The 23424-nt window shown below is 42.8% G+C and overlaps 1 protein-coding gene and 1 long non-coding RNA gene across 8 annotated transcripts in view; one reads left to right on the top strand and one right to left on the bottom strand.

Moving 5' to 3' along the window:
* G2E3 (G2/M-phase specific E3 ubiquitin protein ligase) overlaps positions 1-23424 on the top strand; it is a 108093-nt gene that overhangs the window by 41656 nt on the left and 43013 nt on the right. For 6 of the 7 annotated variants that reach the window (XM_053282812.1, XM_053282816.1, XM_053282815.1 and 3 more), the window contains exons 2-3: positions 5799-5912; positions 8679-8776. The gene's annotated coding sequence lies outside the window, so the exon portion shown is untranslated. Of the gene's footprint in view, positions 1-5798; positions 5913-6374; positions 6690-8678; positions 8777-23424 lie in introns of those variants that run through there. The other variant, XM_053282813.1, reaches the window with a different exon arrangement.
* The window catches only part of LOC128339238 (uncharacterized), a 48148-nt gene continuing 34442 nt past the window's right edge, over positions 9719-23424 (bottom strand). The window contains exons 3-4 of the long non-coding RNA XR_008312920.1: positions 12187-12262; positions 9719-10408 (exon numbers count right to left, since the gene is read on the bottom strand). This is a non-coding gene — a long non-coding RNA (uncharacterized LOC128339238). The remainder of the gene's footprint in view (positions 10409-12186; positions 12263-23424) is intronic.

Genomic DNA, 23424 nt, shown 5'->3' with positions numbered 1-23424 from the left:
GGCAATGGTAACTTCCTCTTGTATTCTACCAAAGACAACCACAGGGCTCTGTGGGCTCCAGGAGTCGAAATTGACTTGACAGTACACTTTACCTTTCTTCTCTCTTTTGAGGATGATGAGATGACAACATAATTCTTTGACTCTTTAACAGGACAGGTTAATTATGATGATACTCTAGTTCAGGGATCCACACATTTAGGCTTAGCTCACTAGCCAGCCATTATTTATGGTCGCCACCAATCTCCCCTCAGATCCTTTTCTGGCACACAGGAAGAGGCCTTAGGAGAGATGTAGGTCTTCTGTCACTTGTAATGGAGATGGTAAGAAACTGGAGAAGTCATCTCCTACTGCTTAGAAAGGATTCTTTTTGTTTCCTACCATCTTAAAAATGGCAATGTAAATGAGACCTCTTGCGAAGAGATCTGTGTGGTGCTGGGTGTCCTGAGAACTGGGGGCACTCACCACTGGTAAGCTGGCAAGTGAATTTTGGGGTGCATGTTTTAGGTCTTCTACTGCTCTGTGCACAGATACAGAAAATAGCCTAATTTTCACAGGGTAGAGGTGGGTGTATTGTATTCCATGCTGCCAGGCAAATTGCTGTTCGGTATGAATGTAACAACTGTTTGGGCATCCATTCTCTGTAGATAGCAGTAGTAAAGGGGCTGAGAGTTTAATCCAGTGCCTAGATACAGTAATGCATGCACGCGTGTGTGTTTCATAGACTCCCTGAGAGAGTGGCTGCCTACTGTTTCTATAAACTGATTGAATCTTAAGTCAAGATATGTTCTTTTTGCTAGCAGAAGAAGTTACAGCTTTTACTCTTAAATGAAATTAGTTTCTCTACAAAGCTGTGGGTCTTAAACATGCTTACTAGGAAATAAGACCCATTTGAACTCAGTGGGACCTAATTCTGAGTAAATGTTGTTTAGTATTGGGCTGCAAGACTTCCAGGTACTTCATAAGTTCAGGAATTTGAGATCTTTTCAGACTTACAAGGCACAATATACTTGTCCTGATTGTTGTCACTATGAGCTGCTGTTCACCTCTCTGAACATTTCCACTGAAAACTGACTATGATTTGCTAAACAAATAGCCCAGTGGTTTCCTTTTAAGTGGTAGCATTAGGCTGTCAGAAACCACAATGTGAACCTTAGACCCTTTCATATTTAAATTAATCAGTGAAAGCACCTGAAGCGCAAGCTGTTTTTGTTGCCTGCGAACAGAATGGAAAGCAGGCACCTGAAATTCTGTCCCATTCTCTTGTTTTGTGCGTTCAGAGTGTTTTATTTAAAACTTACTTTTTTGAAAAACTTTATTTGTGGTAGTACAGTCGTCCCTCATCAACCGTGAGGGTTCCATTCCCAGAAACCCTCATGGATGGCGAATTCGCAGTTGACAAGGCATTGAAATGAATGGGAAACCAGGGTTAGGGGAATCGCAGTTGGGAAGTACCTTTAAAAAAATAAAGACAAAAATAGGGGGGGATCCCCTATGACCCCTGGAAATGATGCCCTGACCCCAGAAACCCCCCCCAAAAAATCGCCCATATTTTTTTTTTTTAAAAAAAAGCTCCAAACTGCGGATTCTCAGGTTGTGGTTGGCGAGGGTGGTGAGGGACGACTGTATAGGATTGACTTTAGGAACATAGGAAACTGCCATATACTGAGTCAGACCATTGGTCTATCTAGCTCAGTATTGTCTTCACAGACTGGCAGCGGCTTCTCCAAGGGTGCAGGCAGGAATCTCTCTCTCAGCCCTATCTTGGAGAAGCCAGGGAGGGAACTTGGAACCTTCTGCTCTTCCCAGAGCGGCTTCATCCCCTGAGGGGAATGTCTTGCAGTGCTCACACATCAAGTCTCCCATTCATATGCAACCAGGGCAGACCCTGCTTAGCTATGGGGACAAGTCATGCTTGCTACCACAAGACCAGCTCTCCTCTGCTATGAAACCTGACTTTGAAACCTGACTTTGCTTGGTATCCAAGCTATGTTTTGCTTTTCTAAGAACACTTTAATCAAAGGTACAGCTTCCTTTTCATGGTTGTTTTCAGTAGCTACAGTGAGCTTCAGATGTCATATTGCTCTTTATTGGTAGTCACAACAGTATGTCACTTAAAGCTTATAATTTAAAACAGAAGTGTATGCTAGAAGTTGGCTATTTTTACTTAGTAAAATTAAGTAGTATATATAGATATAAATATTGGGGAAATGGGACCATCTTGCCTACCTATAAGGACCCAGTTCCACCAAAAATCTGGGAGTACTGATTTTCACAATTAGGTGAGTTATGTTGCTTATTGTATTAAGGGTGTTTTTTGTATTGAGTATACAGTTCCCTCTAAGTTGTGCGGCTGCATGCAGGCACACACTCTCCAAGCCCCCTCACAGCAATCCTTCAGAGTCGCTCACTTGCCCTGGCCCTCCCAGAAAGTGCTGCTTCTTCTGCGGCTACTGCTCTCTCCACGCCACCTTTCCCCCATCACCTCAAACTCCGGTCCTTGCCTGGCTCCAGTCCCAGTCACTTCTCCCACCCACCGCCTCCGCTTCTCCCACCTTCCATTGCGCCCGCCGTTCTGTCTTCCTCATAGAAATAGAAAAGGTCTGGAGTCAAATTATCTGCAGGCATTAATGGCACCTCCTGGCTACATACCAACATTTCCGACTCTTAACTTCCAGTTCGACATACTGTATATAAGGGTTTGAGATTGGAACTGTTGAGAACAGCCTAGCTTTATACCTATCTCAATATTTCCCCCTCAATATTTCTTGAGAATTGTGTGTCTCCACATTCTTTTTTATCTCTTGTGTATCTGTCTTGCTTCCAGAAGTGCTTTCCTCTCCTGAGCTTGGTTATGAGTCTCAACCCTTGTCCGGCCAGTCAGAGGCGCCTGGGAGTGGGAAGTTTGTTCTTGTCAAGGCTGCCTGGTGTAGGTTCTGCTTCTGAGGCACTCGTTGTGCACATGCATTGGGGCTAGTGAGCAGCAGCTAAGCCTCTTTCCACCTCTTTTCATCTCGTTTTGCGGGGCTATGGGGATGATGCATGCGTGGGTAAGGACCCTGCCCTTGGCTTGGCTGGTCTGAGGCATGGGGAGATGGAGGTGGCTGCAACCTTGGATTCTAGGGCAAGGAGAAAGGGACAAAAGAGCCTCTGGATTTTTCCATGTCACTGTCAATCTCCCCCCACCCCACCCCGGAAATACAAACTCTGCTCTTCCTGTGTTTTGAGCCTCTCACTTTAAAAATAACCTTAGGTGGAGTCAGTGTTCCCTCTAAGGTATGTGCATATGTGTGCACTCACAAGTTTTTCGATGTCCACTCAGTTAATTTTAGATCCTTCTCAGGTTGAATCTGGCCCCACTCTGAATGCATGTGCGCACACAGTGCTTTGATACTGCCGCCCAGAACAAAATTCATTCTGCACATAGATGAAGAAAATTAGAGAGAACACTGGGTAGAGTGCTTTTGAGCATGTGCAGAGCTACTCCTAACCAGAGAGAGCCTTTTTTAAAAAATGATGTAAGAATAGTGGCCTTGAGCATATACAAGCAGCCCATTTTAAACAAAATGATCAGTTTCCAAGCCATCTGTAATATCACAGTACATTGTAAATAAAGAAGCATGCTGGGGAAAACCTAGTGCTACCTAAGCTGATGGACTTATACCATACTGTGTGGGTCTGGGTTAATCTCGGCCAGACTGGCACAGGGTCTTCTCTTCCCTTCCAATTTTATGTTCCTTCTCTCGCCATCTCCTTTCCTCATCTCCCTCTTGCCTCCTTTACTTCTATAGCTTCTTCTCTTCCCTTCCAATTGTGTGTTCCTTCTCTCTCTCTCTCTCTCTCTCTCTCTCCTTTCCCCAATTCCCATTTGCCTCCTTTGCTCCCTCTTCCTTCATATATTGTGTGATAGCCATTAATTCCTCACCCCATCTTGTATAGTTTTGTATTTTTGGTGCTGCAAAGGTTTCCAAATACAGATATTTGCACTGTGCTTCTGTTACCAAAGAGTTTAGGCTTCCAGGCACCATCATGAGCCTACAAACCTAATTTTATTCCCAGTTTGTGTTCTTTACCTCCGTATATGATAGCCTCTCACCAGTGATCTCTTTAAATTCCCTTCACTATGTCTTCTAAATTTCCTTTAGCCTGTCTTAATACAATCTCTTTAAATTCCCTTTAACCTTTCTGTGTATTAAATCAAATATCTTCTTGGGATTTTAATTACTCGTGAATGTGGTACATTTGTTTGTTGCTGCACTAGCATGATTCCAGACATACAAGAAACGCAATACCTGTGTTATACAGGAGTACAACATGGTGTAGTGGTTAGAGTGCTGGACTAGGACTGGGGAGACCCGAGTTCAAATCCCCATTCAGCCATGAAACTAGCTGGGTGACTCTGGGCCAGTCACTTCTCTCTCAGCCTAACCTACTTCACAGGGTTGTTGTGAAAGAGAAACTTAAGTATGTAGTACACCGCTCTGGGCTCCTTGGAGGAAAAGCGGGAAATAAATGTTGTTGTTAATAATAATAATAATAATAATAATAATAATAATAATAGGAAAAAAAGAAATAGAAAAAATAACCAAATACAAAGATCTGCAAATTGAAATTGAAAGGCTGTGGCAGAAAAAGACCAAAATAATCCCAGTGGTAATTGGCGCCCTGGGTGCAGTTCCAAAAGACCTTGAAGAGCACCTCAACACCATAGGGGCCACAGAAATCACCATCAGCCAATTACAAAAAGCAGCTTTACTGGGAACAGCCTATATTCTGCGACGATATCTATAACAACTGACAATAAAATTCAGCCATCCCAGGTCCTTGGGAAGGACTCGATGTCTGGATAAAACAAACCAGTCAATAACACCTGTCTGACTGTGTAAACAAGAGATAATAATAAAAAAATGTTTTGGAGGCCATGTTTAGCAATTCAGATTTCTTGGAGTTGGCAACTTTTGGTGCCCACCCCCCCCTCCGCAAGCACCAACAGCTTCTAATATTAAAATCGTTCTGGGGGCCCTGTGGTCAGGCTGGAAAAACTGCACATGGAAGCAGGAGTAATGGCAATGCCCATTGTTCTGTTGCCACCAACTCTTCTCTGTTTTAGTCTGGCTACCCTGCTTCTCCTGGCTCAAAAGATCTTTGAACAGTTAGAGAGGAACCTCGCACATACCTGCTGCAGTCTCACCTTTGCTAGGCAGCTCCCACCCACGCCCAAAATTTTTTGGTGAATTAATTATTTCTTTATGTGTGTGTATATGTGCGCACACTACCTTTATACTGCCACCCAGAACAAAACTCTTTTCACTCACTGATTATAATGAGAGGGAACACTGATTGAGTAGATAACAAAAATTTCAATCACTTATTGTCAATGCGGGGGGTGGGGTATCTTTGCAGTAAAGTAAAATTCTGATAAAGGCATTAGGGTTGTATCCACAGACATTTTCTTGTATAATCAATTACTAAATTTAGGAACCATAATTTTCAAAATGTAGGTGCTGTGGTACATTGAACAAAAGGCAAAAAATCTGAGTAGCTGAAAATACATCAAAACTTTAGGTTAAAATGCATTCCCTGTCCTAGCGGGACTTTTAAGTTTCTACTTACTTTAGGTTCCAGGCTAAGTTTGTACTTAAACTGAAGCTGTGAAAAGACTCTCCCAACTTTCCTTTTTCAATAGGGGAAAAGATTGAAGATAATTGATTGTAATTTGTTCCTATAACCTTTCTCTGTATGCCTGTAGATGTATTTCCCAAATGCATTTAAGCTGCCACAATTCTTCATTACTTGTGCAGGAAATTCTACCGTACAGATGAGATCACTGTTGAAGCACTTAAAATTTGTGGAGCTTGAATGCCAGTGGGCATTTTTTGGAGGGAAATATCTTGTCAACACAAGCACCAAAAGAGGTAAGGACTGCTTAATTTATAGTCTTAAAATCAGCCAGCAAAAAGGGGGGAAATCCTCCATCTATTTTATTATAAGCCCATTCTGTTAGCCAAAGAAATGGCTTGCTGCCAGTTCTGGTATTAGTAGACTCAATAGTTCATTCAACGACTGCTTTTCTTTTTCCTGAGAGTAGTGAACTGCAGTGACTAAGAGTATGGCTGGGGTTGGGGAGAGTCCTTAGTTAAATTGTTTCCTCTTTCCAAGCGACCCAGGCAAGCAACCATATTTGGCAAAGGGAGAGAACTTCTATCTGAAGGGCTGCCACACAGAAGGAAGAGTGTATTTCTTCTCTGTTGCTCCTGAGGATCTGGTTCTAAGAATTAGAACCAACAGATTGAGAATTTTAAGGAAGCAAGGAATATTCTTTAGAGGCTTTCAAACAGAACTGTCTGTTAGGGATACTGTAACAGCTCCTGCACTGAGCAGGGGGTTGGACTAAAAAGTTCCTATCTGTAATGATAGGAAGGATTTGAAGGAGAGCTTGGCTTCACTTAGAGCAACTACTGGGACGGTGGGCCTTTCCTAATAAGGGGGAAAGCCCGGGAAAATCAAAACAGAAGGACCAATCCAGAGTACTGGGCGGGAACGACACTCACAGCCACCAGCAGAAGAAGAGAAGGCTTGGTGCTGTTTGTTCTGTCCCAAGAATTCCCTGAAGAAACAGCTGACTGAGAAGCTGCTGGGTAAATGGGATGGCCACGGCCTGGAGGCTGGGGACAGCAGGAAGATCCCTGCCTGTGAGTAATAAGATAGGGACCAGTTCAGTTAGATGTGTGAAGGAAGTTATTTTCTTTTATTGTATTGCTTGAATCGGGGAGAAATACCTCTCTCTGTCTCTGTCTCTCTCTGTCTCTCTGTCTCTGTCTCACACACACACAATATCACACACAGGTTTATGAAGAGACAATTGTTCTTATTGCATATTCTTGTTTTTCTTTTAATCTAATAATAAACCCTCATTGGTGAAATGTGCTATTCTTCATTGTGGGTCTGCCTTAGTCACATACCTTTGGAGGTCTAGGACTGCTCAGCCCTTCTAGGGAGGGGTTTTCCACTTTATCCCACCACCACCTCCAATCTTATATGGAGAGTGGGTTTTCCCACATTAAATAAAGTGGATGGTGGCAGCCTATTGTGAATCCCTTACAGTCAAGGATTCATCCCAGTGAACTCCTCCTCTGACTGTGGTAGGAGCTATGAATTCTAACTCTAAAATTCTATGAATTCTCTAGCAAGGTTATATATAAATAAAATGTACATTACCATGAGCTTTTACAATGAAAAAGAAATGAAGCCATGAAATATGTTAACATTCTAATTTTGGCATGTCCAAAAAGCTGTGGGTGATATATAGGTAATATATACCTTAACAGGTATAGTCACCTAAAAATGACCAATCTACATAATTTACAAAATTATATAATTTATATAAGTTGTAATTAATTACAGTTTTAAATCTGTTCAGTTTGACTGGTATTGCATCCAATCATTACTAATTATATGAAACAATGCATTTTTAGAAGTGGAAAACTTTGTGTAGGAAAAATATAGCAGCAGAGAAGTTTTCCACTATGGAGAACGTTTCTGCTCCATATCACTGGTCTCTTCTAGCAAACTCTTCTAGTTTGTAGTTCATGACCAGGCAAAGTACACTGCAGATATATGAACAATCTAGTGTAGTGCTCTTCAGGCATGTGGACTTGGGCGGTGGGGATGAATGTGATCTGAGTTACTGGGTTTTTTCTTTAAAAAATACAAGGATGTTATCACTGACTCATCTAAGCTAAGCCTGCTATACCTGTATAAAACTGAAAAAGTGAGAGAAGCAAGGGAAACAGATGAAGAGAGAGAAAAGGTATACTTGGTATACTTTGCCTAAGAAACGGAGCAGAACTTTTTGAGCAAGAACTGCGAGGTGAATGAGGGGACAACATTATTTATATATCGCTATTCAGAAAGAAAGAAAAAGTTCTTGAAGCAGTTTAAATAAAATAAAAATAAGAAGGTTCCTTTCCCCAAACGGTTCACTCTCTAAAAAGAAACACAAGAAAGACACCAGCAACAGCCACTGGAGGAGTGCTGTACTGCAGTTTAATAAGGCCAGTTGCTCTCCCCTGCTAATAAGAATCAGCACTTTGAACATGGCATAGATATTACAGAACTGTGCTCCATTTAGCTAGAGACTTAAACTTCTATGGGAAGGGTGATGCACTTCTAAGAATAAAGGTTACTGTGTGGGAATGTAGTGGGGAATAAGAACTGAAATGGGGACTGGTGCAACTAAAATTGTGCCATCAAGTCAGTGTTGACCCCTGGTGCTCACAGAGCCCTTTCCCATATTCTGGGAAACATACCAGTGGGAATTCAAACCAACAGCCTCCTGCTTTCTAGGCAGGTTGCTTCCGTGCTGTGCCATTAGGTGCAACTAAAAGTTCTGATAAAAGAACAGGAAGCTTTTATTTGAATGAAAAGGAAAGAGCAAGATGAATGGAGGCAAAGCAAAGTAATACATTTAAAAGGAATGTCCTGTCATGCTTGATATATGTGTGATGGGGATCATCACTTAACTATTTCATCTAATTATTTCCACTAAATTGGTATTTGGTATCATTTGTGGGCTTGTGTAAAACCTAGAATTTCACTTCAAAGGATGCAACTGCCTATAAAACAAAGTGGATTTTTAACTTTCTAGATCTGCTACCTATCATACTTCTTTAATCTTCCAGGTACTTAGATGGAGAGACACTGATGAGCAACTTCAGGGTGAAGAACACTTGAGCTCTCTTATTTGCAACCACTTATGGGCAAATTTGCTTTAAATTCTGTGAGTATTTTTAAAAAGAGACATCTCCTTTTGATCATAGTTGGAGCAAGGACCGGTTGGAGGTTACTGGCTGATAAATCTAAATCCTATCCTTACACTGAACAATCTTTTTCAGTCCAATATTCAGGATAGAAGGTTATCTTTCTTCCTATGACAAGATTGAATTGTCAAATAAATGTCCACACTTGCAGCACAATCCTATGCATACTTGGAAGTAAGTCCTATTTGTGTTCAATGGGGTTTACTTCAGAAAGTATACATAGGATTGGAACTCCATTACTAAATTCCCAAGACCGATTATCTTTCAAGGATTTATAAACCACATACAAATTGCTTAATAACCAATTTGTATTTAGTTTGTATGTATTTAGTTTCCATAATATTGTATACCAGGGATTCTTAACCTGGTGTGCATGGGGTAGGTTGAAGCGGTAGTGGGTGGTGAGCACTGCTCGGGGGTGGGTGAAATACAACTTTAAATGGCAGTGAAAAACAGTTGTTTGCTGGAGGCCAACTGAACAGGAGGGATGGGGGCTCCGCCGGTATTCTTGAGAGCACAACAAAAATTGGTGGCTGCTAAGTTCGCCACTGTTTAAACTTTTATTCCTCTGCCCTCACCTCTCCCCTGTCCTGCTACTGGGTCCGGGTGACCATGGGAAATTATATAATTAAAGGTTGCTTCCCTGAAACATCATTTGTAATCACATATGGCATGCCCTTCTTTAGTTTTAATTATACCTTCAGTATGGACAAGAAACACCAGAGTGTTAACAGGCTGTACCTCTAACCAGGTGAAAACACAAAACCTTATAGGGTGTCAAGAAAAATGTGTTGGTACACAAAGAGCATCCCTGAATACTAATATAAATATCTATAATACACATAATAAAATATCTATAATAGCAGATTTATGTTAAGTATTAAAATCGTATGAAATCACAAAACTTTCTCGCAACTTGAGGGGAAGGGCCATACTAGAGGAAGTGTGTCAGCATGGTCTTGTGTACATATATTTGTATTACATAAACGTACTACATGGGAGCATGATTTGTCAATATTATTGCCACTGATGAAGACCACGACGTTTGAAACGCATTTGGCATAGAATTTCAAAAAGGATTACTACTGCCTGGTGCTGCGTTTCACTTAGGACAAGCTTTGTGGAGAACAACCACTTCACTATGGACACAGTAAATTGGCAATTCCAGTTGAACTCTAGACTCCTGGTGCTATACCCTTTCTCTCCTATATCCTAGGAGGTATCCCTCTAAATGGGTTGTCACAAGTATCAGATGGATTCCCAGATGTTATTGACTACATCTCCCATAATCCTCAGCCAAAGACCATTGCAGCTGGGGATAGTGGGAGTTGCAGTAGTCAACATCTGAGAATCCTTCTTACAGGGAACACTGGTTGTCACGCACAATTGCTCCCAGAGAGGATCTCATGAGTTTTAGGCTCTCATGGTGTTTCTAGGCTCGGACCGCCCAGTTTTTATCCTGCCTCGCTCCTCTGAACAGGTCTCCAAAGAGCTCCAGCATTCTTCAGCATTTTCCCTTTTATTCTTTGACTTTTCTTTGCTCGAATTTTCTTCCTTCGTTCATCTTCTTGCCTTCCACTGTGTTTCATATTCTTAAAACAAAAAATGAAACTAAAAATATATTTTTTTAAAAAATTGTTTCCCCACACTTTCCTGTCCTGAGATCATGCAGCGGACAGCACCAATACTCTCCCTTTTGGAGGACTCTGCTCTGATGGTTGCTAGGGAAGAACATGCAGAAGGGACTGCAACCAAGAGCACACCCCGCCGCTTCACAAGAGTGCCCCAGACGTGCACAAAGGTGTTCTGATCCTTCTCGCACCGACTGTTCCTCAAGGAGAGTGAGACTCATGGCAGCACAAGCTACACAGACCTCCCTGGAGGAGGACTCTTCACCACCGAGGAAAACCTCTCCTATAACCATTCAGGCGCTGGTGTACCAGGAGGTAGAGCAAGAGGAGCTGTCCATAATAGACTGTGCTTTTCCTGCCAGCCACAAGTCCCAGCCCCAATCTGAGGCAGAAGTACCACCAAACACACACAAGCCCCCACCTCACAGCGAAGAGATGCTCCCAACCCAGCCACCCTGCCGGGATCACCCAACACTGCTGCCTCCTCAGGATGTAGTTTAGTTTATTACTATCAATGATAAACTAAACTAAACCTCAGGATGTAATCGTGAGTATGACTGCACCATGGTCCCCACCACCTCCTACCCTACTGCCACAAGGCCTGGCTATACCTGGCCCTATTTTGACTTCCTGTCCATCCTCCATGGAGATTATCTGCCCCTGAATTTATCCAACTGGATCCAGAAGCTGGTCACGGGTGAGGTGCACAGGGTAGGGGCTTTACTGATCATCCTGCCAAGCAAAACGGCATTACCAGACCCGCAGCAGCTTGTGCAGTGTCCCCCACCCCATCATTATGGCAGCGCCTGACATCCCTGTTCCCCAACTGGCCCCAGAGGCTCTGCTGCTCCATCTATGGCCTGGAGGCCCAAGAGAAAACAGAGATATCTCCTGCTCTTTGATGCTATCTAGTGCTGTTTGCTATCCCATACCAGCACCGAGTGAGGCCACTTTTGTCCACACACGCCAAGCAGGAGGTGGAGCACGTACCAATCTTCAAGAAGTGACTGCAGATTCTCTGCTGATCCCTGTGACCATGTTTGGGGTCTTCGTGGGCATAGTCGAAGTAGGTACCCACTGCTACTTGCCTCCTCTCCTCTTCTCCACAGGCTGCCTCCCAGGCCTAACCAGATCTTTATGCAGCCCCTGCTTGATGCCTTCCCAGCATGCCCTCCATCCTTGGGACATTACAGGCCTATTTCGGTTCACTCCTTGTGTGCCTCTCCTGTACTACTAACCCCACCCTTCAGCCTGTTGCCCACTCAACAGGGTGCAACAGGTTTTACTTGATGTACCAGCAGCTCTCCCGCCTAGGCAGATTGTTAGTGCAGCTTCGTCCACTCATGTGCCCCGAACCACAACGCACACTGAGGCCTCCTCTGAATCATAGGATGCATGCCATACCTACTAGGGAAGAAGGGGAATTGTCATCGGATGCCAATCGGGTCGGCTAGTCCTCCCCCTAAACTACTAAAGCATGAGGATTTTGACATTTTGTTGGCCAAAGCATGCAAAACGTTACAAATTAAACCAGAGGTGGTGGGCTATAACTGAACCCTTGGCATCAGAGGTCTTTCTGGCTGCATCATTGTGTGCTAAATCTGTTGTTCCTTTTCCTCCCCTTTTCAGAGACATCATCAATGAAGAGTGGGACGCCCCAGCATTCTCGAAGGACCTTGGTACCCTACCAAACAGATTTTACAACTCCTCTGAGGAAATCAACTCACAACTAGCCATACCATTGGTTGATGTGTCTGTAGTATCCCTCATCTCGGGAGCGGTCCTGGCAAAAGGGTGAGGAATGCCTCAAGACACCTGAAAACAAAAGAAGCAATTATCTACTGTGTAAATCACATGACACCAAATCTGCTGCACTTAAGGCGTTGGCTGCTATGTCTGTATTTGCCAGAGCATCCATCCTATGGGCCAAAGACCTATTCAACCAGCTACCCCCTGGTCAGACCAAACTCAGACAGGGACTTTCTAAACTGGCTAAGGCAGTTTAGATGCCAGGCTTGGCAGTATGCTGTATTCCGCATGCACCATCACATCAGACATCTCAGTTTAGAGGGGTCTCTGGCTTAAACCATGGAATGTGGACTCAGTTCTAGTAACCAAGGACAAGAAAAAAGTGATGTTACCCAGGAGAGGATACAGGCACTCCTTTAAGCTGAACACATTTTTTGTCCCAGCAGAAGTTTCTATAACCGACCTAGAGACAATAGAGCTCCCCGTGCCAACTTTGGAACCCTAGGGCGTGCCAACCACCAAGGCAGAACGAATTCATCTGGATAGTGGTTCCAGACATTCATAATGAGTGGGTTCTGTGCCTGCACAGACCAGCTTCGGATAGAATTCTGTAGCTTTTTGCGACGCCTGCAACCGCCGGCTGCACATGACTGCAGTACCCTCTAGCGGCGGTTAGGCATCCCTTTGTTTCTTGCTGACCGCCAAAGCAATCAGACTTTTGGAAACAGTTTGCTCCTCAGATAACTTGATCTTTGCTTTATCGATTTATTCAAAACAACTACTGGCACAGACTTGGACTTCTCTTTGTATTTCCCCTTGGTTTTGGCAATATTTGAAACTTTCGTCTTCTAACCTCGGAATGGACTACAACTCTACTTTCGGTTTCCCCCACAGACTTGGCGATTCGGCTCCTCAGCCATCATTGATGGTATTTCCAATGCCCACTTGCAAAAAAAAAAAAGCCTAAGTAAATGTGATAACATCTGACCTCCCCTGAGTAAAAACAGGGAAAGGGTTAGGGAGAAAACCACCTTTAAAAGGTGCTGTGACTGCCACGGAAAACTCCCTTTTCGGGAGTTTTCGGACATGAACTCTGCCTGTTCTGCCTGGGGAAGGCCCATAATAGAGTTGTTCCATCTGCACTACCTCTCCAAGCAGACATTGAAGAACCGTGCAGCCTGCTTGGAGGTGTCCTTGATGGAACAGGCCCTTCTCCCAAAACGCTTGCCACAGTCTTCTAAGTCACCCTCAGCGCCGAGACCTGCTCAGCCAATGCAGTTCCTACGCTGCCCCTCAATTCACCAGGCCCTTCAACAAGCAGCAACAGCAACCAGCACAGCAATGATGCCATTCCCCCTCCAGTAGGGGGCAGGCTGACAGACCTTTACCACATATGAGAAGCTTCAATCCAAGATCAGTGGGTACTAGATAACATGCCTAGGATACATTTTGGACTTTCAAGCTGTCCCTCCTACAGATTTCTGGTCCATGCCAATCTCCAGGGGCCTGACCAACCATCGCCAAATGACTTGGGCAATTCAACAGGTGGATCAAATTCAAGCCATAGAAAGAGTTCTATCAACAGACTTATGTCAAGGCATTTATTCTATTTTATTTTTAGTGCCCAAAAAAGACAGCTCCTGGAGGGCAGTGTTAGCTCTGAAATCCCTCAACAAGTACATCTAAAAGTGAAAGTTCCACATGGAGACTCTGCACTCCATTCTATATGCTCTACACGAGGAAGATTTTCTTACATCAGTTTATCTGCAAGATGCATATCTTCACATCCTCATACAACCATCACTGCAGGTTCCTTCACTTTGCCTACACTGGAAACCACTGCAGTGGTGGACTTCCCCGGCCCTGGACAGAGCCATGTACCTTCAGGCTTCCCACCAAGTAGTAATCGCCACAGATGCCAGCAACACCAGCTGGGGAGTCTATTGTGGGATACTCTTCACCCAAAGCACGTGGTCACCAGATGAGCTTCAACACAGCATCAACTGGTTGGAACTATGGGCAGTGAGGCTGGCACTTCTGTACTTCTTACACAGAGTCCGCAGTTGCCATATTCTCATGTGGATGAACAACATTTATTATTAATTTTATTTATTTATTTAACTTGTATACCGCCCAAACTTATGTCTTTGAGTGGTTAACAACATAAAAACAACTAAAACAAATATAAAAGGTTAAAACAATTTAACAATTTAAAAACAGTATAAAATTAAAACAGTATAAATTAAAACTACAAATTTAAAAAGCTGAAAAGGCTTGGGGGAAGAGGTGGGTCTTCTGATGTTTTTTTAAAAATAGTCAGGGATGGGGAGGATCGCATCTCAGCAGGGAGCGCATTCCACAATCTCAGGGCAGCAATCGAGAAGGCCCATCTCCGTGTTTGGCACCAGATGAGCTGGTGGTAACTGGAGACGGACCTCTTCAAGTGACCTCAATGAGTGGTGGGGCACATAACGAAGAAGGCGTTCTCTTAAATACCCAGGGCCTAAGCTGTTTAAGGCTTTATAAGTTATGACTAGCACTTTGTATTCTGCCCAGAAACCAATTGGCAGCCAGTGTAGCTCCCTCAGGAAGGGAGTAATGTGGTCTCTCCGAGATGACCCGGAGACCAACCTGGCTGCCACATTCTGAACCAACTGAAGTTTCCGGACTACGTACAAAGGCAGCCCCACGTAGAGCGCATTACAGAAGTCCAGTCTGGAGGTTACCAACAGATGTACCACTGTTTTGAGGTCATTGATCTCGAGAAAGACGCAGCTGAAGTATCAGCCGAAGCTGATAGAAAGCACCCCTGATAGACCATAACAACGAAGACTCACCTCAGTCGACAAGGGGTTACGAGATCTCGCTCATTCATGGATGAAACCAGCCATCTATTCCAATGGGCAGAACTCCACCTGCTCTCTCTCCAAGCAGACCACCTACGTGGTCTAGACAACACTCAGGAAGACTGCCTCAGTCGCCACCATATTGAGCAGGTGGAATGGCAGCTTCACCCACCTGTGTTCCAGCTATTAGTTCACCACACCGTTACTGGACCTCTGTGCATCACCACTCAACAATCAACTCCAGTCATTCTTCAGAAGGTACCACTGCTGCCAGGCCACCAGGGTGGATGCATTAGTGACATCTTGGCCTCAAAGCCTGATATACATCTTCCCACCAATCGCACTGATACCATGCATCCTACAGAGGTTCTGGGACCAACACTCCCCACTTCTATTGGTGGCACTATTTTGGCCCAGGCGACCCTAGTTCTCAGATCTCAGCAGCTTGTCTGCCAGCCTTCCGTGGCCTCTTCCAGACAGACCATACCATCTCATTCAAGGTCCCATCTAGATCTGTCATGGCTTCACCTTCATGCTTGTCTACTGAAAGAGCCTTGTTAGCCACCAGGGGCTATTCTAAACGTATGCAAGACATCATCCTTGCTGTCAGGCACCAGTCCACCATACATATTTACCAAATCACATGGATGTCATTCCTCAAGTGGGCTAGGATGAAACAAATTGATCCAATGAAAGCCTCAGCACCTCAACTACTAGAATTCCTCCAAGCTGAATTAGACAAGGGTCTATGCCTGACAACCTTGAGGCAGGCGTCAGCTCTTTCAACTGTACTCTGCCCTAATGCCAAGACCTCTCTGTCCCTAACGTCAAGCGCTTCCTATGAGGGGTGGTTAACCTCACCCCACCCCACCCCCAGTAGCACACAGATTTCCTATTTGGAGCCTACACAAGGTTCTGAACGCCCTTACTCAGGCCCCCTTCGAACCACTGTCTACCATGGCTATCAAACTACTCATGTACAAACTTTTATTTCTCATTGCTATTACCTCAGCCAGACGAATGTCTAATCTGGTTTCTGGATCTGATGTCTGGAAGCATTATCAATTCAGGAAGCATCTATATATTTTTCAGGCGGACTCAATAATCCTCAAGCCAAACACTCCATTCTAACACAAGGACAATTCAATCTTCTACAGAAACCACGATATTGTACTGCCATCCTTCTACCCTTAAATAGTCCATCCAAAGGAGGTTTTATGGCATAAACTATGTTGCAATCTGTTGGCTTGAATCCGACAGATTGCAACATAGAGCTCATTTGGAGACCTATGCTCAGGTGATTTGTGCGGCAAAGAAGCGATTCTTTTCTGCCTGTATTGCATCCACAAGTTCATGTCCGATGGAGTTGTCCAGGGTTGTGAGAGAGCTAGTATGTGTCCCTCCTCCCTTGAATCAGAATCTAGAACTATCGATTACCCGCTGTGATGTGTTCAATTAATTCTTCGTGGAAAAAATCTCTCGTATTTGGGCCGACTTAGACTCAGTCTCCGCAATTTACTTCAGTGTCTGATGTAGAGGTGTCTAGCGACTCATCTTGTGTGGTTAGGTTGGATCAGTACCAGTTTGTGATGCCTGAGAATGTGGACAAGCTGATTGGAACGGTGTGACCTACAACCTGTTTTCTTGACCCTTGCCTGACATGGCTTATACTATCTGGCAGGGAGGTTGTTGTAGAAGGCATGGTAGAGATTATAAATGCGTCTCTCCCTCAGAGCTGAGTAACTATAGGCCTATCTCCAACTTTCTGTGGTTGGGCAAGGTAATTGGGAGGTTAGTGGCCTCCCAGCTCCAGAGTCTTGGAGGAAACTGATTATCTAGACCCATTTCAAACTGGCTTCCGGGCTGGCTATGGGGTGGAGACTGCCTTGGTCTGCCTGATGGATGATCTCCAGCTGGGAATTGACAGAGGAGTGTGACTCTGTTGGTCCTTTTGGACCTCTTGGCAGCTTTTGATACTATCGACCATAGTATCCTCCTGGAGCGTCTGAGGGGGGTGGGAGTGAGGGTGGTTGGGAGTGCTCTGCAGTGGTTCCGCTCCTACCTCTCGGACAGGTTCCAGATGGTGTCCCTTGGAGACTGCTGTTCTTTAAAATCTAAACTTTTGTATGGTGTCCCTCAAGGCTCCATATTGTCTCCGATATTGTTTAACATCTACATGAAACCGCTGGGAGAGATCATCAGGAGATTTGGTGCAGGGTGTTATCAGTATGCTGATGACACCCAAATCTATATCTCCATGTCAACATTATCAGGAGAAGGCATAACCTCCCTAAATGCCTGTCTGGAGACGGTAATGGACTGGATGAGGGATAACAGACTGAATCCAGATAAGACGGAAGTACTCATTGTGTGGGGTCGGAACTTGGGAGATAATTTTGTACTACCTGTTCTAGATAGGGCCCCAGAAGGAACAGGTACACAGTCTGGGGGTGCTTCCGGATCCAAGTCTCTCCCTGGTGTCCCAGGTTGAGGCAGTGGCCAGAGGTGCCTTCTATCAGCTTCGGCTGATATGCCAGCTGTGTCTGTTTCTTGAAATAGATGACCTCAAAACCGTGGCACACCTGCTGGTAGCCTCCAGACTGGATTACTGTAATGCGCTCTATGTGGGGCAGCCCTTGTACGTAGTCTGGAAACTACAGTTGGTTCAGAATGCGGCAACCAAGCTGGTCTCTGGGTCATCTAGGAGAGACCATATTACTCCTGTATTGAAGGAGTTACACTGGCTGCCGATATGTTTCCGGGCAAAATACAAGGTGTTAGTTATAACCTATAAAGCCCTAAACGGCTTGGGCCCTGGGTACTTAAAAGAACATCTTCTTCGTTATGAACCCGACCTCCCATTGAGATCATCAGGAGAGGTCTGTCTGCATTTGCCACTGGCTCGTCTGGTGGCTACTCAGGGATGGGCCTTCTCGGTTGCTGCCCCGAAGCTTTGGAATGCGCTCCTTAGTGAAATAAGAGCCTCCTCATCTCTGACTATTTTTTAAAAGTCTTTAAAGATGCATCTGTTCACCCAGGCTTTTAACTGATACTGTTTTCATTGTTTTTAATGTTGTTTTAGGATATTCTTTTAAAATTTTCAGTTGTTTCAAATTTCTTGTTTTTGTTTTTAACTAATGTTTTAATGTTGTTTTTATCTTGTTGTAAACCGCCCAGAGATGTAAGTTTTGGGCGATATATAAGTATGTAAAATAAATAATAAATTAATTAATAAATAAGCTTGACTTGCGAAAAGCTCTGAAGATCTCTCTCAGAATAACAAAGGATATTCACTGCTTGGATGCCGTGTTTGTATCATTCCAACCGGCATCCCTTGGATCCAAGCCAGCTAAGGCCACCATGGCCAAGTGGAATGGATCAAAGCTTGCATAACATTGGCATACAAAGCCCTGCACCTTCTCCTAGCGCTTACAATCACTCCACCAGGAATGCAGTCATGTCAGCGGCATTCTCTGCCAGCACTCCTATTGAGGCCATCTGCAAAGCAGCCACCTGGACATCATTGTCCCTATTCATGCTCCACTACAAGCTTTCAGTCTACCAATCGGCTCAAGCTGCATTTGGTTGAACAGTGCTCTAGCAGGTGGTCTCTTCCTAACTTTCTTTCAGTCTGTACTGTCTGACAATACTTCCCACCTAGAGATGACCACTTTGTTATGTCCCATTTAAAAGGATTCCCTCCTACACTGGGAGAGAAAGCAACATTGGTAGTCTTACCATGAAAGTTCTTTCTTCCCAGTGTTCGGAGGGAATCCGCCCCACCCTGCATTGTGGTTGAAAGGCCTTATTTTTCTTTTCCTTCATTGGCACATTGGAACCTTCTTCATATGTCTTCCCATGTGGTATACTAACAGGTTTTCTCCTTGGAACATATATATGTTTTACCATGTATGGTTACTGTTGTACACTGTTAACATTGTTTCTAGGCTTTCTAAAAAATTTCCCTCTTACCTTAAGCTTGTTCTGCCAGGTTTGCAGTATAATTCCACTGGAGTCTTTTTTATTGTTAGCTTTGTCGCAAGACAATCATGAAACTGGGCGGTCCTAGCTTAGAGGCACCATGGGAGCCTAAAACTCATGAGATCCTGTCTGGGAGCAAGTGGGCATGACAGCCCATTTAAAGGGATACCTTCCAAACACTAGGTAGAAAGGACCTGCATAGTAAGACTACCAACGTTCCTTTTGGACTCCTTATACATATATTTTATATGTTCATAGTTCTCTGTGTAGGCTTGATTTTTCATTTTGGAATGTATATTTTGTCTTTTATTTGAATTTACATGGATTCTATCCAGACTACTTATGGATCACATGATACTTTTTTAAAAAAATGAAATAGTACATAGTTTTGTGATTTCTGACAATTTTGATACTTAACATAAATCTACTATTATAGATAAAGGGTAGGGGTGTGTGTGTGTTCAGGGCTGCTCTTTGCATCCCAACACAGGCTGTCCTCCCAGCCATGCATTGGAAAATGGTTCAGAGATCTTTAATGCAGATTTTTGCATTAATTTAATTTGCTTCTTTGTAAGCAAGAATAAGGTTCTTGAAAATATCTATCATGGGTACTTATTTTGTTTCCTAATGAAAATATATGAATGGGATAATACTTGAGGACCTGTGAGGTCTAGGTTAAGAAACCCTATTGTATACTATTGTAAACCCTATTGTATACTATTATGGTGATATAATCAGCTTAAGCATGCTCTTTTTCTTAGCCCAAGATAATTCTGCAATGTCTAACATGATTGAATTCCTGGAAATAGTGTCCATTCTCTTCAAAACAGCATCTTACTATAGTGCTATTTAATGGGGAGTGGAACTATTGATGTGGAACCTACATGCTTATCATGCAATACAGATTTGGTATACTGTCTGATGCAATGTAAAAATGTGCTCCTAATTCAGTAGTTTCCTCCATACTTAATGTCTGATTCAGCCTAGTGCAGAAAAATTGTAGGTTCACATTATTGGTTTCTTTCCCATTTGATTAAACTCGAATTGCCCAGAGAGCTCTGCTAGTTGATGTGGGTAGTTAAAGGAAAATTAAATACACATGCATTGGAGCTATAAATTTATGTACGGTTTTAAGAAAGAGATAAAGCAAAGAATTAGTCTCTCACTAAGCACAGTTTGCTAATTTTCATTTGTTCACTTGGTTACATTCCAGCTTGTAGGCCTTAAATAAGATGCACACAGCTTTGATTGGAAATGCAACCTTAGTTGCTAAGTGAACAGTTCTGCAAGTCCAATTTAATGTAAACCGCCCTGAGCCTTTTGGAAGGGCGGTATAAAAGTTTTAGTAATAATAATGAATAATAATAATAAGGTGGAGGTGGAGGAGGTGTTGGAAATAGAGGATGCCACTGTTGCTGAACTGTTCCAAAATCAAAACCAGGCAACCTCCACTCTGCCTTCACCTGAAAAACCCAAATGCCGTTTAACAGAAAAGCAACAAGAACTAAAGCAAAAAATAACTGAGCACATGAACCAAACAACCACCAGGGTTCGACTTCCAGCTCTAAAAACAGTTGCCAAAAAACAACTTGCTCAGGCATTAAAAGATGTCAATGCTGCACTTGCAGAAATAACAACCAATAATTTGCAAGAAAAAAACCAACAAATGTACAGTGCTGCAACAATAACAACACAAGAGCTTGGATATAAGATCAGTGGACCTGTAAAAAAAGAAAGTAGTACATCACCTAAATGGAAGATTAGATTAGAAAATAAAATCTCCAGGCTTAGATCAGATGCTAGTAAATTGAAATATATGAAAGACAAGAAGCTGAAGAATGAGAACACCAAACAGTATCTGATCCAAAAATACTGCCTAGATTCAAGGAAAATTAGAGAAGTCCTGGAAATAATAAAGCAGCAAATAACAGCAGTGTCAAAGAAGATTAGCAGATATGAAACCAGAATTACACAACACAGGCAAAACCTTCAATTCCAGTCGAATCAGAAACGTTTCTACCAAAGCATAGAAGGAGAAACTGCAAGAAACATAGAAACACCAAATAAAGAAGAAACAGTGCAATTCTGGGGGAAATTATGGGACAATCCAATAGATCATAATAAAAAAGCAGGCTGGGTGAAAGAGGTCAAAAAATGTAACCAACAAATGCAAGATCTAATAATAACACCAGAATTAATAAGTGAAAGAGCAAAGATAATTAAAAATTGGACGGCACCAGGCAACGATGAACTGCATGGCTTTTGGCTTAAACACCTAACAAGTCTTCATAAACAACTATCAAAACAGTTCAATCACATTTTGCAAGGAGGTGATATTGAACAATGGCTAACAACTGGGAAAACTCATCTCATCATGAAAGACCCAGCAAAAGGTGCAGTTCTAAGTAATTATAGACTAATAACCTGCCTGCCAACTATGTTCAAATTATTAACTGGAATAATAGCAGACGAAGTAATGCAGCACTTATTAACTAATAAAAAGCTTCCAGTTGAACAGAAAGGAAATTGTCCGAACACCAGAAGCACAAAAGACCAGCTGCTGATTGACAAAATGATTTTAGAAAATAGTAAGAGAAGAAAAACCAGTCTAAGTGTTGCATGGATTGACTACAAGAAAGCTTTTGACTCATTGCCTCACACATGGATCCTAAAATGTTTAGAAACAACTGGTGTCAGCAAAAACATTCAGATATTTATTTTAAAAAAGCAATGAACATGTGGAGTACATTGTTAACAATCAATGGTGAGACACTTGGACAGGTTAGCATTAGAAGAGGTATTTTCCAAGAGGACTCACTATCCCCTCTGTTGTTTGTAATCACCATGACTCCACTTTCACAAATACTAAACAAAACAGACCTCGGATACCAAACATCTAAAACATCAAGTGAAATAAACCATCTGCTGTACATGGACGATTTGAAGTTGTATGGAAAGACCCAGTCAGAAATCGAAGCACTGCTAAACACTGTCCGTAAATTCAGTAGCGATATAGCAATGTAGTTTGGACTAGACAAGTGTGCTGCATTAATAATGAACAGAGGAAAAATAAGAAAAACAGAAGGAATAGAACTACCCAGTGGAAGCAACCTCAAGAACCTGGAAGAGAAAGAACCTTACAAATACTTGGGCATTCTCCAGGCTGATAAAATCGCACATGCTGAAGTTAAAAGAAAAATTGGAAGTGCATACATCAGGAGAGTTAGAAAAATCCTCAAGTCCAAACTCAATGGCGGGAACACCATACATGCCATAAACACCTGGGCTATACCTGTTATCAGATACACTGCAGGAATAATAGACTGGACCCAGGCAGAGCTAGAGACGCTAGATCGTAAGACCAGGAAAATCATGACCATCAATCATGCTCTGCACCCCCGCAGTGATGTAGATAGACTATACCTCCCTCGCAGCTCAGGTGGAAGAGGAATGCTGCAAGTCCATCAAACAGTAGAGGAGGAGAAAAGAGGCCTTGCAGAATACATAAAGGACAGTGAAGAAGATGCACTTAAAATGGTCAATAACGAGAAACTATTCAATACCAATGAAACAAAGCAGGCCTACAAGAAAGAACAAGTCAAGAACTGAGCTGAAAAATGGAAAAAGAAGCCACTGCATGGTCAATATTTGCACAATATAAGTGGAAAATCAGATATCACCAAGAACTGGCAATGGCTTAAGAATGGCAACTTGAAGAAAGAAACAGAGGGTTTAATACTGACTGCACAAGAACAGGCACTAAGAACAAATGCAAGCTACCTGTAGCCAAAATTTGGTATGATCATAAAATTGAAAAGGTGGTAGAAAATGAAGATACAAAAATATTATGGGACTTCTGACTACAAATAGACAAACATCTGCCACACAATAACCAAATATAACTGTAGTTGAGAAGAAAGAAAAAGAAGTGAAAATAATCGACATAGCAATACCAGGGGATAGCAGAATAGAAGAAAAAGAAATAGAAAAAATCACCACATACAAAGATCTACAAATTGAAATTGAAAGGCTGTGGCAGAAGAAGACCAAAATAATCCCAGTAGTAATTTGCATCCTAGGTGCAATTCCAAAACAACTTGAAGAGCACCTCAACACCATAGGGGCCACAGAAATCACCATCAGCCAATTACAAAAAGCAACTTTACTGAAAACAGCCTATATTTTGCTACGATATCTATAATAACCAACAGTATTGATGATAAAATTCAGCCATCCCAGGTCCTTGGGAAGGACTCGATGTCTGGATAAAACAAACTAGTCAATAACACCTGTCTGACTGTGTAAACGAGAAATAATAATAATAATCTCCATCTGATATTGACTAGAAAGTAAACTATAGGCATTCCAGGGGACTGGGATGTTTCTATGAAAAAATACCTC

Source organism: Hemicordylus capensis, chromosome 1 (genome assembly GCF_027244095.1).
Source record: "Hemicordylus capensis ecotype Gifberg chromosome 1, rHemCap1.1.pri, whole genome shotgun sequence".
NCBI classification, from domain to species: domain Eukaryota; kingdom Metazoa; phylum Chordata; class Lepidosauria; order Squamata; family Cordylidae; genus Hemicordylus; species Hemicordylus capensis.
This window is presented reverse-complemented; position numbering and strand designations above follow the sequence as displayed.